Raw genomic sequence first — 5735 nt, forward strand, 5'->3', positions numbered from 1 at the left:
AGACATTTTTAAATGTTGCATAAATGTTATGAATTTTTCATAGTAAAAAAAGTTTTTAAAATAACATTAAAATGAATAACAAATATTTATAAGTTAGTGTTTTTATATGTATGTTTATATGGGCGTTTATCACATTTATTTTGTTTTAATACTTCATTGATTTCTCACTGTTAAATGTAGTTTTGTGTCTTTTTGCTTTGACATAATTAATCCCAATGATTAAATTATCACTTCAGAAGTTTCGTTTAGACAGTAAAAATATAATGACAAAAAAATGATATTTTAAGTAATGTGGATTTATCAAGTTTGCTTTAAATAGCTTTAATATAATTGGTAATATAAGTAATATATTAGTAATATAATTGACTATAATTAGTTTGAGTTATCCGAGCCACAGTTAATGTTCAATACACTCGACTTTGCTCGTTTTCGCAACTTAAATGAATGAACTCACCTCGCGGTACCGTTTCGGTCACGTGACCTTCATCAGGCTACCGCACCATATCCATGCATCAAACACTCACATATAATACCATTTTATCAAAATCAAAAGACACTAGAAAAACATCCCGACACATTAGAAGATACTTTTAACTCACTTTATTCAGTCAAACACACATTGACATTTATTTGCACCTGAAACGGCAAATGAAACAACATTTCGGAGTTTTTCAGCATTGTGAATTGGAACGATCTCCACGTGTGCCAAGCGCCGATAGAAGCTCTTGTGGGTCTGATGGCAGGTGATGCCCGAGGCGAATATCTCTGCAGCCCCATTTTCCCATGCCTTATGCCTCTTTAAAGCTGCATCTCAAAGAGGTATATGCATAGGAAAAAGGAACCGCGAGTGTGGACGAACCGTCAGCCGTGGACACCTTTGGGAGGAACGTGATGTAAACAATTATAACACTGAAAATGAGAAGACATCCACAGTTTGTACATATACTCTTTTGCACCACTCGTGCATGTAAATGCATGAAAACTACCTGTTAGAGTTTCTTATTTGAGTCAATTCCAGCTCTCAAAAACACATTTTGTTTGAATTTACATGTTAGTTTTGTAAATAAACGTATACTTACATTTCAAGCATTTAAACATATGCATTCAGATCAAACACGAACATGAAAAACTAATTCAGCATGTCCAGATCTTTGGACTAGTTTTGTACATTTCTTTCCCTTATTCATTCAATTTAAATGGTGCAATTGTTAGATAGAAGGACTTAAACGTCTGTGCATTTAATGTAATGTTGCCGAATTTAAATGCATGCAAATGCAGAGCTGTTATAATGAGCTGCATCTCTCTACAGGACGGACAACGTTCCTTGTGACAGAATAAAAAGAAACTCAAAGACAGAATAAGACACAAGACTTACCCAACTCATCGTCAGGGTGATCTCCTCTCCCAAAACTCATCCTCTTGGGAATTTATTCCTTAGTGGAGACCTTGAAGATGTTTTTTTGAGGAAGACAAAATAACTGTTTTCAGCGCTCGGCCCTCCTCCTCTTCTTCACTTGGCGTCTGTAATCTTCACTTCTGTCCAGAGTGTAGCACGTAAACAACACGTTGAAAACTGCAGTATGACGGAAGGACATTGGCATTGGCTGGCAACGGTGCCCATCGTGGTGCGCAGTGTTTTTGTCCCCCTGGGCAGATGGCTGGCTATCTGCGGCTTGGACGTCAATGGTAAGAAAGCGGGGCTGAGGTTTTGGGACAGAATGTTCTCTGATGGCTCTAATGTTTCTTATCTTTCAGGGTCTCCCATTCTCCCATCGCCAAGCGGATCCGTCTCCCATGATTCAACAGACTCAAGGACCCTGGCAAGGCCTCTTGGAGGGGAATGTGAACACACACACACACACACACACACGGAGCGTTAAGGCATGTCAAGGTTACCAGAGTCCCGCTCAACAGGAGAAATACGAGCGACTATTTGAGCATCTCCTCCTTGGTTGTTTGACCCAGGTCTCGGCTGTCATACATCATCACTGATGGTTTTCATTATTTACTGTTCTTGAGGGCAGATGGCCACTACTGAGGGATCATGTGTTATGGGTAAAGATGCTGCTCAAGCTTCCTTTTTGTGATTTGTATGAAAAGAAAAGCACAAATTAGATCTCATTAATATCTGGATGGTTTATTCTAGTAAATACATGGAAATGTCAAGTTTAAAGGTGCATTATGTAAATGTTTTCATGTAATATTCACCTTTATTTGCCGATGTGTGAACGGCTTGTAATGCAACTTAAGAAATGAGCCCTTCCCGGACGGCATAGTTGGCCTATTAAAGCCTGTAGCCTGATGTTCATGTGAAGGGAGCGGGTAGCTTTTGCCGGGAAAATCCATAAGATGTGACGTTTATGCGCTCCCGAGAGCCTCAGACATTAGCGTCACTTCCGCTATTCAACAGCGACAACAAACTGCAACACTGGCTAACGTTATCTTAGAGATGAATCCAGTAAACCAAACAAACATTTCTCTACTGAATCCCGTCTGGCTAAGCGGGAGCGTGATCGTAGTCGTGCGAAAACTAGAGTGAACATCTGTGTTTGATTCCTGGAGGGAGCTTCGTTCGGTTTTGGGGATCAAAACAGACCCTGAATTGGTGTTCTTCTTATAGGACAGGTAAACTTACATAACTGCAAATCATGTGAAATATAGAGCCATAAGGATTGATCTGTGTAATGTTAGCTAACTTGATCTTGCCTGCTAACACTGACGAATTGCAAGCTACCTTTCAAATAATGTCAACGATCTTAACTTTATACTAAAAGTCAGGTTAATGTCAATGTCAATCTGTCATTATTCAGCAAAGTAAACTACAACAACACATGAAATGAATGCTATACAATGTTCAAGATAAAACAAAAAACGTAACTTGGTTATACAGAAAATATATTCATTCATATAAAATAATAGTGCATCGATATATCAAAATGAGTGTTGTGATTTAATCACATCAATACTGAATCATGTCAACATATTTATAATGTACAGTCTATTTTATAAACCGCTACTGTCATGATCCACCAAATGTAGCTAACAGCTATTGATAAAGCTAGCTAGCTAATGCTAACATAGGCTATCATATAAATGCAGTCAATGTATCATGCAAAGAAAAGTGATTACTTCAAACTACAGTCTTGCATAGTCAGACCGATATCCACACTTTGTTTTAGCCCTGTTCAGGTAGCTGCTGCAGTTCACTTAATGGCCACAGGTGTCACTATGGAGTGTGTGCATGAGTGTGAGCGACAGGAAGCTGCTGCATTTCACTTAACGGCCACAGGTGTCACTATGGAGTGTGTCCATGAGCGCGAGCAACAGGTAGCTGCTGCACTATGGAGTGTGTGCATGAGCGCGAGCAACAGGTAGCTGCTGCAGTTCACCTAACGGCCACAGGTGTCACTATGGAGTGTGTGCATGAGCGCGAGCAACAGGTAGCTGCTGCAGTTCACCTAGCGGCCACAGGTGTCACTATGGAGTGTGTGCATGAGCGCAAGCAACAGGTAGCTGCTGCAGTTCACCTAACGGCCACAGGTGTCACTATAGAGTGTGTGCATGAGCGCGAGCAACAGGTAGCTGCTGCAGTTCACCTAACGGCCACAGGTGTCACTATGGAGTGTGTGCATGAGCGCGAGCAACAGGTAGCTGCTGCAGTTCACCTAACGGCCACAGGTGTCACTATGGAGTGTGTGCATGAGCGCGAGCAACAGGTAGATGCTGCAGTTCACCTAACGGCCACAGGTGTCACTATGGAGTGCGTGCATGAGCGCGAGACACAGGTAGCTGCTGCAGTTCACCTAACGGCCACAGGTGTCACTATGGAGTGTGTGCACAAGTGCGAGCGACAGGAAGCTGCTGCAGTTCCCTTAACGGCCTCAGGTGTCACTATGGAGTGTGTGCGCGAGTGCGAGCAACAGGTAGCTGTTGCAGTTCACCTAACGGCCACAGGTGTCACTATGGAGTGTGTGCGCGAGTGCGAGTAACAGGTAGCTGCTGCAGTTCACTTAACGGCCACAGGTGTCACTATGGAGTGTGTGCACGAGTGCGAGTAACAGGTAGCTGCTGCAGTTCACTTAACGGCCACAGGTGTCACTATGGAGTGTGTGTACGAGTGCGAGCAAGAGGTAGCTGCTGCAGTTCACCTAACGGCCACAGGTGTCACTATGGAGTGTGCGCGCGAGTGCCAGCGATAGGAAGCTGCTGCAGTTCACCTAATGGCCACAGGCATCACTATGGAGTGTGTGCACGAGCGCGAGTAATAGGTAGCTGCTGCAGTTCACTTAATGGCCACAGGTGTCACTATGGAGTGTGTGCGCGAGTGCGAGTAACAGGTAGCTGCTGCAGTTCACTTAACGGCCACAGGTGTCACTATGGAGTGTGTGCGCGAGTGCGAGTAACAGGTAGCTGCTGCAGTTCACTTAACGGCCACAGGTGTCACTATGGAGTGTGTGCACGAGTGCGAGCAAGAGGTAGCTGCTGCAGTTCACCTAACGGCCACAGGTGTCACTATGGAGTGTGCGCGCGAGTGCCAGCGACAGGAAGCTGCTGCAGTGGACATAACGGCCACAGGTGTCACTATGGAGTGTGCGCGCGAGTGCGAGCGATAGGAAGCTGCTGCAGTTCACCTAATGGCCACAGGCATCACTATGGAGTGTGTGCACGAGCGCAAGTAATAGGTAGCTGCTGCAGTTCACTTAACGGCCACAGGTGTCACTATGGAGTGTGTGCGCGAGTGCGAGCGACAGGAAGCTGCTGCAGTTCACTTAACGGCCACAGGTGTCACTTTAGATGGTTTAAACTGAAGTAAATATAGTCACGTATTTGTACATATATGCAACATTTATTTCAAAATACTACAAAATGTCAGTTTTCATATTTATAAACATATAATACCCCAAAAAGTAGTTCAAATAAAGCTTTTAATATATGATATATTTAAATGTATATAGAAGTCATTGATCTCAATACGAACATTTCTCATCAAAGAGCAAATGATTGGAGGTATATGATATTGATATTCATTTCATAGGTCTCCACGTTTACTGTATGCCAACAAATGACTCTTTAGTTCCTAATTTAATTTCTCCAAAGGAATTTGTGCAAAACCTCTGAGAAGAGTTGATACTATACTGAGATCTATATTAAGTGTCCTGAGATATATTATGTGCTCTAATGTACTATTTTAATAAAAGTGGACACTTAATGTTGTCAAACTTCAAATAAGTTGCTTCTGAACAACATGTTACTTATTGAAACCAATATATATATATATAGGTATATGCAGTATACAGTATATGGTATAGGGAGGTATGTCTCAGTAACATTGTAACAAACTGTCAATCAGTGACTGGAATTGTGACCTCAGTTTGAGAGCTCTTTTTTTCCACTTCAGTGTTTTGCCAGATTTCACGACAGAACAAATGTGCTGAGCACAGCAGGACGTCCTGCTTTTTGCATCTTTGCCATAAATACTGCCGTCTCAAGTCAACACACACACACCAGCAAAAGCATTTCACACATCCATCATCAAGTCTCTCATGCACGCCTTTATTTCTGTTGTTTATCCAGTTACCATACATCACACCAACTCGCTGTGCAATAACCACTTTTATATATATTCAGGATTCGGCACGTAAGATGTCTCACTAAAGCATTTGTCTGAAGATGGTTATTTATATCTTCAGCTTTAGTGTGTCAACGGGAAATATAAAAGTTAGACTTTTGCAAAT

The sequence above is a fragment of the Xyrauchen texanus genome, chromosome 24 (genome assembly GCF_025860055.1).
Source record: "Xyrauchen texanus isolate HMW12.3.18 chromosome 24, RBS_HiC_50CHRs, whole genome shotgun sequence".
Classification (NCBI taxonomy): Eukaryota; Metazoa; Chordata; class Actinopteri; order Cypriniformes; family Catostomidae; genus Xyrauchen; species Xyrauchen texanus.